Raw genomic sequence first — 13,626 nt, 5'->3', positions numbered from 1 at the left:
AAAGCATTGTGGCCGAGGATTGGGATGAACTAGATATGCTATGTAAGTCCACAATCATTTTATCACTCTCTAAGCAGATTCACTACAATGTTATAATTGGAAATTAGACTACATACGAGCTTTGAATACAGATCAAGAATCTTTATAACAAATAGAGTCCTACATCTCAAATGTATTGGCTAAAGCAGTTGATGGACCTTCATATGAAACTCTAACTAAGTCATGGGACACTTTCCGTACGACTCTCTATGCTAAGGATAGATTGAAATTTCAGGATGTTGATTGTACCTGTAATGTGCCCGCTTGAGCTTTCCTTGGCGGTACATTCTTAGTAGTCCATCAAGAGATGTCATGGGAAGCTCCATCCGGGATTTTTATGAAAACCCTCAAAGTTTGCTAACTAGGCTTGCTTGAGTCTACCCCGCAGTGGAAGTTCTAGCTGTTCCCACGAGGATCGAACTGAGTCTTTTTGGTCAAATCTATTACTAATGGTTGATTACTAATAGCAGTTCAAGATTCCATCGCCCATAGGAATCATTGATTGAAACGGACTTACATTGTGTTGGGTTTAAAGAGAATGGGAGAAGTATGATACCTTAATTCCTTTTGCTCAGGATTCTAACATGATGTGAGTCAGGCTCTTTGATATTTAATGGTCCATAAAAAAATGCGATTCTTATTCCTTCTTAGGAAAGCTTCTTGGCTTAACGAGACTACCCAATCATAGGTTTGGATTCGTTGGGGTCCCATCCTCCTGCCTCCCTCAAGAGAATGTTTTTAATTTCCTAATTACCTATCACTTTAGGTTCAACATATAAAAAAAGCTTCTTTGAATTATCTCCTGATACAAATTCGATATACACCTTTAATTCATGACACAAAAACAGAGTAAAGCAATTCCTTCTTAATAATTCCTTTCAGAAAAATGACTTTTTACAATGTTTTCTGTTCGAAGGTATTATTCTCTCCAAGTTCCGTTCTCCAACTAGTATTGGAACTTTCAAGACACAATCTGGAAATCAAAGGGTAGTTGGCCGTTCGTAAGAGCCTAAGGAGTTTATGACCAAAGCCCCCTGGTATCCTCACCTCCTCCTGTTGACTAGAGTTCCCTACAACAAGACCTTTTGCATCATGATTGGTCTATACTCACTAACACGAACCAAAAGAAAAAACCCCTTGGAGTAGGTTTTATTCATTAAGAACACTACCTCACTCAGCAATCTGTACTCAGTCACCCAACTTTTAGCCTGATGATTTTAGGAGAGATTAATACCTAGCTTACAATCACAAACATCTTATTTTGAATGTGTTACTTTTTAACACATTTATTCCAAAAAATAATAACATCAAGAAAATATTAGTGTAAGTGGAAAAAATAGCATAAGTGGCAAAATTAGCGTAAGTGGCAATACCTTCCAATAGTCTTCTCAGATTTTCCCTTCCTCGGTATCTAGTTGAACTGAATCTAAACAAGAATTTTATTCTTGAGAATAACCTCTTTGGAGTTTCGTGGGTCCTTGCTCGCATTAAAAGAAAATCTTGGTTAGTTTAATTAGGAACAATATTCTTTGGCAATTTCATCTCAAGATCTTTTATATGTCAATGATTAGCATCTGTGATTATCCATCAGAGGTTTCATTCGATCAACACAAATTAAAAATATCAAATCTTTTAGGGACATAGTATCTTCCTTGTAGTCGCTTAGGTTCATCTTGTATAGACCCAAGTTACCCCTTGGAATTTGCAGTTAAGAATTCTTTTGAAAAGATTATATGCCAAAATTTAGAAAATTTTTACAAATGTAGCTTTTGTTACTTGTTCATGGGATGGTAGCCTGTTAGCTACCTTAATTATAAAAGATAGTACCTAGGGATCCATGACGGGTGCTTGGTTGATGGTATTCATAGCTTTGTTTGTAACCCTAGTACTCGTCATTTCGTTTATAGTGATTGTGTCTGCAACGTTATTGGTAGCTCCTGCTTCCACAACCTTCATAGCTTTCTTCTTTTGGGGACATGGTCTTTAATCGCAAGATTGAAGAGGGAATCTTTGGCGAAGTAGCTTGGGGATAATTAGATTGATGGAATTTGGAGTGATAGGGGAAGGCGATCACCAAGAATATAGAAAAATCGAGAAGACTCTTGATTCCATAGAGAAATAGGATAGAAGGGATGGGGAATTTGATTCCAAGAGTTCACGAAATATTCTTCTTGCCTTCGGACAAGCGTTCCCGTCCTCATGTTTCTCTTGCCCACTTCCTCTTGCTCTATACTTCTGAGAAGGGCCTCTCCTCTCTTGCTCGAATTGCTCTCAACGACTCCCCATGCCTCGTATTTATAGCTAAATTGAAGAAGAAGGGTTGTGGCCAAGAAGAAGAGCTCTTTAGGAGGGTATCTTAGCAAATCAACAATCTAGAAGCTTTCAAGATGCAATTTGATGTTGGGGATTTGATCTTTGAGGCCTAGAGAGGCTGCCAGAGATGCCATGACTGATTCGCTTGGCTCTTGGATGATCTTGCTTCAATCCAAGCCTCTCGTCAAATTGAGAAGAGGAGGAGATTGTTGGAGTTAACTGCTGAATTACTGAAGGTGAATTCAAGCTTTTTGATCCAGAATCAAGAATGCCAAAATTTGGGGGGTTCACGACACCGTTTTTTCAATAAAAAAAAGGGGGGTGGCAACCTATTCACGATGTCTTCTTCTCATTATTTTTTCTTTTCAAGATTTTTTAAAGATTTAAAGCTTAAATATTTGTGATCTATTTTACTTGCCAAGTTTAAATGTGTTTGGTCAAATTTGACTTATGGCCCATGGCCCTTGTTTACGTGGTAACTTCTATGACGGATGGCCACAGTTCTTATCAATCTAGGAAAATGTCGGCAGGTTACAAACCTTGGTCCATTTTGCTCGATATCTTCTCTATTTAATGATTTAGAGTTCTTCAAGTCCATTTTGTGAGAAGTCGATAAGATTTAAACTTAAAGTCGAGATATCATATCCTCTCCCCCTTAGAGGAATTGAGATGTCCTCATCTCAAAACATAGTGATTTTTGGTTAACTCAAGTGATATCCTCTTCAAGGTAGTGTTTCGAGTGGTGATGAGATACTCTCTAAGGGTTTTGCTTCTTAGAGTCTTCTCCCACATGTCAAGTATCTTTTCTAGTTGAAGTTCAAGGACTCCTTGACTGGGCATTACAATTTGTTGGCCTTTAAGTACATGATCTAGGTTAGGAACATATGCTTTCAATAGATTGACATGAAATACATTATGTACTTTCAAGTTATTAGGGAGTTGTATCTTGTAGGAATTTGGTCCTATACACTTTAGCACCTTATATGGCCCACAATACCTGGGACTTAGCTTCTTGAATTCCCCCAAAGATAAGGAATTTTTCTTTGGATCTACTCGTAGGAAAACCATGTCACCTTCTTTGAAAATGTGTTCTTACCTTCATTGATTGGCATATGCCTTCTGTCGATCTTTGGTGGCTTGAATATCTTGCCTTATAGCTTTCACTTGTTGATCTGTTTCTTCTAGCATTTACCTAGATGCTTCTACCTGTAGGGTAGGATCAGAAAAATTTAATGGTGTAAGACAATCTTGCCCATATAGTGCCTGAAAAGGAGTCATTTGAATACTTTGATGGTATGATGCATTGTAGGTGAATTCAACTAAGGGTAGGTATTGGATCCACCGTTTGGGTTCCCTATTACAGTAAGCTCTTAGTATGTCCTAAATAAATTGGTTGACCCGCTTTGTTTGACCATCGATTTGGGGATGGTAAGCAGTACTGAAGTAGAGCTGGGTTCCTAGAGCTTCGAAAAAACTCTTCCAAAAGTTTGAGGTGAAGAGGGAATTACAGTCATTGATGATTCTTTGGGGTAATCCATGTATCTGAAAAATTTCCTTGATGAAAAGCTTGGCGATATCGGAAGCCTTGTAATTGGTTTTTATAGGAATAAGGTGTACAACTTTTGCTAACATATCAATGACTACCAATATGGAGTTATATCCTCCTTGTACCAGGGGTAATCCAACTATGAAGTCTATGTTGATATACTCCCATTTCATTTGAGGGATGCCAAGCGGCTAGAGCTTTCTCGGTAACTTGATATGTTCAGCCTTAATTTGTTGGCAATTTAGGCATTCGGTGACATAATTGAGTAGATTACCCTTGAGTCCTTCCTAATAGAAGCTTCTTCTGATTGTATTAAGAGTCTTAGCATAACCAGGGTGCCTCAAAAATGGAGAATCATGAGCTTCCCAAAGTATTTTCCTTTTGAGTTCTTAACTTGTAGGAAATACATAGTCTTGTCCAGTAATAGGCAAGCTCCTCATTTATGGAAAAATCTTGATACTTAGTCTTGAGTTTTGGATTTGAATCCTTGACGAAAATTTCTCTTAACAATCTCTGATAGCTTGGATCCTTCACTGCCTCTTCTTTAGCCATTTCTATGAGAGGGTTGCTGGGGATGGAAATCATTGTAGCAAGAGTTCTAGCCCTAGAGGGTTCTTCTAGGATTAGAGAATTAAGGAATGATTTATGGCTTAGAGCATCCATAATCACATTCTCCTTGCTTGGTCTATACCTGATTTCAAAGTCAAATTCCTGCAAGGACTCAATCCATTGGCATTGTCTCATATTGAGATTTGGTTGAGCAAAAATCCACTTTAGGCTTTTATGATCAATGACTAGAGAAAACTTATTACCAAGCACATAATGCCTCCATAATTTAAAGGCATGAGTTATAGCAAGTAATTCTAGATCATGTGTGGCATAGTTTCTTTTATGGATCTTTAATTTTCTTGAAGCATAGGCTACTGATGGATGTTCTTCTTGTATAAGGGTATGAAGTATCCTATGGTCCCATGACAATCTCCTGACACAACTCTGCATACACTGGAAGGTTGATAGACATGTCACGACAAAAGGATGAGTCCACCTCATTCTCAAAAAATTCTTGGACTCCTGTATTTCCATCATTGTTAGCCGATGGCTCTAAGCTTTCGGTGGCCTCCACCCCTTGCAATATTGACCCCTCTATTTGCATATTGTCTTCATCTATGCTCGGAACATCGCTTTGATCATATACTCTTGCACTTCGGGGAGTTGAAGATATAACATACCACCATAGAGGTTGTCGGGGTTTTGGATAGAAGATTACATGTTCACAAACACGTACAAGAGAGTTTAAACCATTGTGACATAAATCATGTCGTAATACAATTAACAAACAAATGAGTCCATGCACCTGTTCACAATGGGTCGGCAACACAAAGGTGTCGCGCAAATCCGTCCATTTTTTTTCGGAATCTATTTCGAGAAATCCAAATGGACCTCGTCGAACTGTTGCTCCAGCTCCTTCCAGTACCACTTTGAACCATTGCACATCGAATAGTATCATGGAGAAGCTATGGTAATCCACCGTAACAATACTTTGCAAGTTTCCAAAATACTCCATCTCATCCACAATTGTGTTTGGATCCATTGCTTGTCGCCGACTCTCTTGCTTGAACCTTGCCATGATACCACAGTCCATTGTGGGGCGCATTTTATCAATACGCTCCATGTAAAAATGCCGTCCGCGTGACCACGTTGCACTATATATTTTATACTGTACATTGAAACACTCAAATTAGATGTCGCATATAAAATTTAGATACGACAAATCCTTAACACCTCATCACCTTTGGACTACATCCCCTCGAGAATTCCCACTCCTCCATTGAGATCTCTGTCCCTTCGCGAGACGCTGCGGTCAAAGCTCCATGCAACCATCGTGTTGACATGAACCACGGCATCTCCTCCATGCCCTCGAGATATCGAATCAGTCGATGATGCATACTACGTCGAAATTCAGCTCGCAGTTCCTCTCGATCTTGCCTAGCGATCTGGTACTTGGCGAGCCACGTCTCCATAGAGGCATGGTGCAACATACAAAAGTGATTCACCTTCTCCTCCATTGAGGCATCCATTCTTTTTTCTACCCCATTTCCAACCACCACATCTCCAGTCAGTCTATCATCGTCCTTTAGCAACGACCATAGCATTTCGTTGTTTGGATCCACCGTTGGTAGCCATTGTGAAATATGCACTAGCGCCTCAGACACCAACCAACCTTCAGCCATGCTACCTTCTGGCCGAGCTCATTGTCGCACAAAGCCTTTCAGGGTTTTCATGAAGCGCTCCAAGAAAAACATCCATCATGTATGGACAGGTCAAGCAATCTCCACTTCATCTACAAGATGCACAAGAAGGTGGATTTGTATCGTGAGCATGCTGATGGGTAGGTATTTCTCAAAGAGACAAACCGTCTCCACTGCTCCCCACCTCACGGATTCAATAGAGGACGTCTTAATCTCCTTCTGTGAGATCCATTACACCAAAGTCGACAACCTGTAAATGGCCTCACGTATTTCTGGAGTAAGACATCCTGCGATCGCGATTAGTAGTACAAACTGCCACAAATGAGAAAGCATTATGAATAATGGCTACACTCCAAATAGCAAAATGCGCATGCCAATTACAATCCATTCGTAGTATAAATCTGACATATCTTGTGCCAGTCATGGGATTTTAGCCCTGATAATTGGTCGTCTTTAGAAAATTCAGACCTGAAAGAATGCATCATATCCGTCGGAGTGCAGATAAACTTAACTACTTGCTTTACAATGTGCTCTTCTTTAGTAGACAAAACCCAAGGAGCATGAGGTAGCTGCATGCGACCATCAGCACTCGACTGCAGCCAAAGTGCCTCCATCTTACCTACCTCCTTCAAATCCATTCATGCCCCTATAGTGTCTCTCTTTCCTGTGATGTGGTCCCATAGCAAGGTGCCCACATTCTTGAAAATATGCATGGGATCCAACAAGTGGTTGACCTGTAAGTGGGTCCAATATGGCAACTTGTAGAAAATTGAGAACCGTTGCATTCCATTTGGATGTGATTCCGCATGGACCATTTTCAGCTCATACCAGCTTGCGGCATTCATACGTGTTGGAGGTCATCCAAGAAAACCTTCCTTGAGTTCATGATCCTCTGGCAAGAAAGCAACGTGTCCTTGATATACCATATTCTTTATGATTTGTGACCTTCGGGAGTCTAACTGTGGCCCGCATAATGGACATGCATGATAATCTGAGGTAATCAGACCTGTTCCAACACCATGACCTAGTGAGTACAAGGTTGAATGAGATAAAATATAGATATTACCAACGAGAACAGAGGCCTGTTCACCTGAGCACTCTCCGAATCCCAGAAAGTCATGCATCGTCGACATGAGAATGGCTCGAATACTGGCTGACCGCCGACCATCGCGCCTGCTCATATCTTGCATGGTGACCCCCTCCTCCCACAAAATCTTAAGCTAATTGACTAATGGATGAAGATACACGTCCATATTTTTGACTTTGTAGTGGCCGGGAACGAGTAAGCTAAGGATGAGATGTCCTTTCTTCATAGAAAGCCATGGAGGGATATTGTAGTTGACAAGCACTATAGGCCACACACTGTAAGAAGTTGAGCGCAGACCGAATGGGTTCACGCCATCCATTGCAAGACCGAGCTGAAGATTCCTTGGCTCTTGGGCAAAGCGTAGAAAGGTAGAGTCAATATGGCTCCATCCGCGTGAATCCCTGATATTCATTGAACTCCATCCGTGGACCTATTTTGCACATGCAACGTTGTCAAGCTCGCCATGCCGGACGTACGAAACATGTGTTTATGCGGGGGATAAGTGAAAAGTGTCTGAGAACTTTTTGAGGGATGGTTTGCCCTTACAAGTCCTGTCGACATCTGTGAGCACCACACTTTGGACATGTCTCCATAGTCTCGTATTCTCCTCGAAACAGTATGCAATTGTTGATACATGCATAGATGTTGTTGTACTCCATGCCAAGCTTTCGTAAAACATGTCGTGCATCATCACGAGACTCAAGTATGGTATTTGCAGGTGGTAATATATGATATTTCAATAACCTTTAAAAAATCATAAACACCTTGAAAAAGCACAAATATTTTTAATAATAGTGCCAAAAAAATAATTCAATGAAGCGTATGTACAAGGTACCTGAACAACTTGGTCACACTCCTATCGCTCCACCTGTATTTTGCTTGCACACTTAAGAGTGCAAGCAGTGTCTTTAGGCGAGATACTTGGCACCCATCATATAATGGTATGGATGCTTCCTCTCTAAGCGGATCAGAAGTCTCGATATCCATGGGAATCAATGCATTGATCATTGCCTCCATCTCAGGCTCCAAGATTGTAGGTAGGTCTGGATGTCTCCTCTGGCATTGACGGTATAGATTGGCCTTGCAAGTGGTGGATTGGCTCATGCACTCCATCCATCGCACGCCCACAAACTCTTCTAATTGGCTGCAAAGGGTGCACTCCTCCTTGGGACGAGACATTATCTCCCTGGATAGAAAATTTGCCAACAAGACCCAATCTTATTGTATATGGTATTCAATTATCTTGCGATTACAATGCATGATTGATATTAACTTTTCTTACCGTTTGTTGAAAATCCGCAATCGCCTGATCAATGATCTCAGATTGAAACTCGCCAAATTGTCGTACGTGTTTTATAGACAATCGACGTTTTCGTCTAATTGCCAGCTTGAATTGAGAGCAAGAACATGGAAAACGCTAATTAAGATACACCTCGTGATCTTGAACAATAGGACCTTCATCGTTTTCCATTTTGTCTACGTTACAACAAATAATTTGTTTTTGTTATCATTCTTTTTTTTGTTAAATTGTTATCCTCTCCTTCCATCTCTCTCTCTTTTTCTACGTTACGACTACGACCACGACCACGACCACAATGATGACTACGACCATGACCACGACTATGACTAAGACCACGACTACGACCACGACCACGACCACAATGACTATGACTACGACCACGACTATGACCACCCACGACCACGGCTACGACTACGACCACGACCACGACCACCACGACCACGACCACGACCATGACCACGACTATGACTATGACCACGACTATGACTATGACTACGACTACGACCATGGCCACGACCACAACCACGACTACGACTACGATGACCACAACCACGATCCACGACCACAACCACGACTATGATGACCACGACCATGACTATGACCATGACCATGACCACGACCACGACCACGACCACAACCATGACTACGATGATCGTGACCATGACTACGACCATGACCACGACCACGACCACGACCATGACCACTACGACCACAACTATGAATACGACTACGACTACGACCGTGACCACGACCATGACTACGACTACGATTATGACGACCACGACCATGACTACAACCACGACCACGACCACAACCACGACGACCATGACTATGGATAGGTTGCACTCGCTAAGAATAGGATCGGCGATTCACCTCATCTTCTCTCCATCATCAATAGAATTCTCATTTACTATTTACAACTCACCCATCTTCTCTCCATACTATTGCACACTACAATCTCTATGAGGGCATGAGATTGGGATCTCCACAGATACCAAAGCATGATCTCTAGCTTGATGGTTGCATATATACTATTACTACTCATGGAATAAACCTTAAAATAGTTATTATGCTCAAATATATGCTTGTTAGAGCATAAATTTGTTCCTATGACTATTCTAAGGAAGAAAGAGGGTTAATGATAAAAGAGTGTCCTTCCTTACAAGTGATTTTATATTATATTTATTAATTAAAATTGATAGTTGAAGATGAGTTTCCTAAGAGATCTTGTGGTGATGCTGTTTTAGTTTTGCGAAACATATATATGAATGATGCTATTTTAGTTTTTTGTATTTGTCTTTTTAAGAAGAGATTGATTTTTATGGAATATCCAAAGTTATTTTTGGGATTACGTTATGAAAAATGAATATTTTTCATATTGATAGGCTGATTGCCTTTATTGTATATTTGTGTGGTGGAGGCTAGGACAAGCCCCATGTATGAGAGGTCTCTTTGCAAGAAGAACATTATGCTAGGAGGCACAAGTATGCTAGGGCTCTCTAGCCATATACCCCTTAGGTTTGTTGAGGATCGGCCTAACCCCTATGATCCTAGGATGAGCTTATTGTAAGGTCCTATTTACTTCTCTCTCTTTCTCTCCCTCTCTCATTTCCTCTTCCTCCCTCACCCTCACCCTCTCTTTCTCTCTTTCCCTATTAGGTTTAATGATTTTTCTCTCTTTTCTCTCTCCTCTCTCTCTCTCTCTCATATTTCTTTTTCTCTCTCCTCTCCATCTCTCATTTCGCTTTCTCTCTTTCTCTCCCTCTCTCACCCTCACCCTCTCTTTCTCTCTTTCTCTATTAGGTTTAATGAATTTTTTCTCTTTTTCTCTCTCCTCTTCCTCTCTCATTTTTTCTCTCTCCTCTCCCTCTCTCATTTCCCTTTCTCTCTTTCTTTCTCTCTCTCATTTCCTCTCCCTCCCTCACCTTGACCCTCTCTTTCTCTCTTTTCCTATTAGATTTAATGATTTTTCTCTCTTTTTCTCTCTCCTCTCTCTCATTTCTTTTTCTCTCTCCTCTCGCTCTCTCATTTCCATTTCTCTCTTTCTCTCCCTCTCTCATTTCCTCTCCCTCCCAGCCCTGACCTTCTCTTTCTCTCTTTCTCTATTAGATTTAATGGTTTTTTTCTCTTTTTCTCTCTCCTCTCCCTCTCTCATTTTTTTCTCTCTCCTCTCCCTCTCTCATTTTCCTTTCTCTCTTTCTCTCTCTCTCATTTTCTCTCCCTCCCTCACCCTGACCCTCTGTTTCTCTCTTTTCCCATTAGATTTAATGATTTTTCTCTTTTTCTCTCTCCTCTCCCTCTCTCATTTACTTTTCTCTCTTCCTCTCCCTCCCTCGCCCTCGCCCTCACCCTCACCCACACTCTCTCTTTCTCTCTGTTCCTATTATGTTTAACATCTCTCTTTTTCTCTATCCTCTCATTCTATCTTTTTTTCTCTCTCCTCTCCCTCTCTCATTTCCTTTTGCTCTCTTCCTCTCCTTCTCTCATTTCTTCTCCCTCCGTCTCCCTCTCTCATTTTCCTATTATGTTTTCGTCTCCCCCTCTCTTTCCCTCCCTCTCCCTCTCTCATTTCCTCTCACTCTCTCATTTTCCTATTATGTTTAATGTCTCCCTCCCTCCCTCTCTCCCTCTCCCTCTCTCATTTCCCTATTATGTTAAATATCTCCCTCTCCCTCTCTCATTTCCTCTCCCTCCCTCTCCCTCCCTCTCCCTCTCCCTCCCTCTTCCTTTCCCATTTCCTCCCCCCCCCCCTCTCCCTCTCCCTCTCTTTCTCTCTCTCTCCCTCCCTCATTTCCTCTCCCTCCCTCTCTCTTTCTCTCTCTCTCTCCCTCTCTCATTTCCTCTCCCTCCCTCTTCCTTTCCCATTTCCTCTCCCTCCCTCTTCCTTTCCCATTTCCTCCCCCTCTCCCTCTCTCTCTCTTTCTCTCTCTCTCCCTCCTTTCCCTCTCTCATTTCCCCCCCTCCCCCTCCCTCTCTTTAATTTCCCTCTCTTTCTCTCTCTCTCATTTCCTCCCTCTCCCTCTCCCTCTCCCTCTCCCTCTCCCTCTCCCCCTCTCTCTCCCTCTCATTTCCTCTCCCTCTCTCAATATACACAAATTATACAAAAAAAATAAAAAAGAGAGAGGATACACTCTCCCTCCCTCTCGTTCTCTCATTTTATCCCCCTCCCTCTTCCATTTCCTCCCTCTCGCTTTCCCTCTCTTTCTCTCTCTCTCTCTCTCTCTCCCTCCCTCTCCCTCTCTCATTTCCTCTCTCTCTCTCTCTCTCTCCCCCTCCCCCTCCCCCTCCCTCTCCCATTTCCTCCCTCTCCCTCTCCCTCTCTTTCTCTCTCATTTCCTCTCCCTCTCTCAATATATATACACAAATTATATAAAAAAAAGTAAAAGAGAGAGAGAATGCACTCTCCCTTCCTCTCCCTCTCTCATTTCCTCCCCCTCCCTCTCCCTCTCCCTCTCTTTCTCTTTCTCTCCCTCCCTCTCCCTCTCTCATTTCCTCCCCCTCCCCCTCCCTCTCTTTCTCTTTCTCTCCCCCTCTCTTTCTCTTTCTCTCCCTCCCTCTCCCTCTCCCTCTCCCTCTCTTTCTCTCTCATTTCCTCTCCCTCTCTCAATATGCACAAATTAAACCCTAAACAAGTAAAAGAGAGAGAGAATGGACTCACCGTAAAGGTTTGCAGGAGGGTTTGGCAACTCCTCTTCGCGACGGCGGCTCCTCCTCTCCTTCGCGAACTGCGGCAGTGGCGGCAAGCCTTCTTCCTCTCCCTCTCTCACCCTCTATGCAAAACGGTCGCTCTCTCTCTTGCTCTCCCTCTCGAAATGTTTCACGAATGCGCGAAATGAAACGCGCTCGGGTTTCGGCCCGCTTTTTTTCTCTGTGGGGCATCGCTATTTGCGTCGCTATTAGCGTCACATTTGCGATGCAAATAGTGACACCGCTATTCTTGTGTCGCTACCCGCCGTCGCTATTCCTGCGTTTCCTTGTAGTGTTGATTTCTCTAGTCGAAACTAGAGGAGTGCATTGCTGACATAAACATAACTTGGAAAATCAAGAATCATTCCCAAGGTTTGTCTTTCTGTTAGAAATCCAGAACATATATTAACAAGAGAAGATTTTCACTATTTAAGGAAAATATATAAATATAACTATTTTATTTACTTGCATCATGTCCTATAGCAATGTGCAGTTTGATACCAATTATAATGTGCTCGCCCGAGCTTTCCTTTGGTGGTACATTCTTAGTATTCCATCAAGAGATATCCTAGGAAGTGCTGTTCGGGATTTTTATGAGAACCCTCGAAGTTTGCTAACTAGAATCACTTGAGTCTACCCCGCAGTGGAAGTTCCGACCATTCCCACAAGGATCGACTTGAGTCTTTCTGGTCAAATCTATTACTAACAATTGATTAGTAGTAGAGGTTTGAGATTCCATCCCCTATAGGAATTTCTTATTGAAATAGACTTATGTTGTGCTGGGTTCAATGAGAATGGGAGAAGTATGATACTTTAATTCCTTCTGTCTAGGATTCTAATGTGATACGAGTTAGGATCTCTGATCTCTAATGGTCCATAAAAAAATGCCATTCTTATTCCTTCTAAGGAAAGCTTCTCAGCTTATCGAGACCACACAACCATAGGTTTGGATCCATCAAGGTCCATCCTCTTGCTTCTCTCTCTCTCTCTCGTGTTTTTAATTTCCTAATTATCTACCGCTTTAGGTTCAACATATCAAACAGCTTCTTTGAATTATCTCCTGATACAAATTCATTACACATCTTTAATTCACAACACAAAAACAGAGTAAAGCAATTCCTCCTTAATAGTTCCTTTCAAAAAAACGACTTTTTACAATGTTTTCTGTTCGAAGGTATTATTCTCTCCAAGTTCCGTTTCCCAACTAGTATTGAAACTTTCAGGACATAATCTGGAATTTGAAGGGTAGTTGGTAGTTTGTAAGAGCCTAAGGAGTTTATGACCAGATCCCCTAGTATCCTCACCTCCTCTCCTATCGACTAGAGTTCCCTATGACAAGACCTTTCACGTCGTGATTGGTCTATACTCACTAACATGAAACAAAAGGAAAAAACCCCTTGGAGTA

The sequence above is a fragment of the Lygodium microphyllum genome, chromosome 27 (genome assembly GCF_053477565.2).
Source record: "Lygodium microphyllum isolate KBCC chromosome 27, Lygodium_microphyllum_v1.1.10, whole genome shotgun sequence".
Lineage (NCBI taxonomy): Eukaryota > Viridiplantae > Streptophyta > Polypodiopsida > Schizaeales > Lygodiaceae > Lygodium > Lygodium microphyllum.
This window is presented reverse-complemented; position numbering follows the sequence as displayed.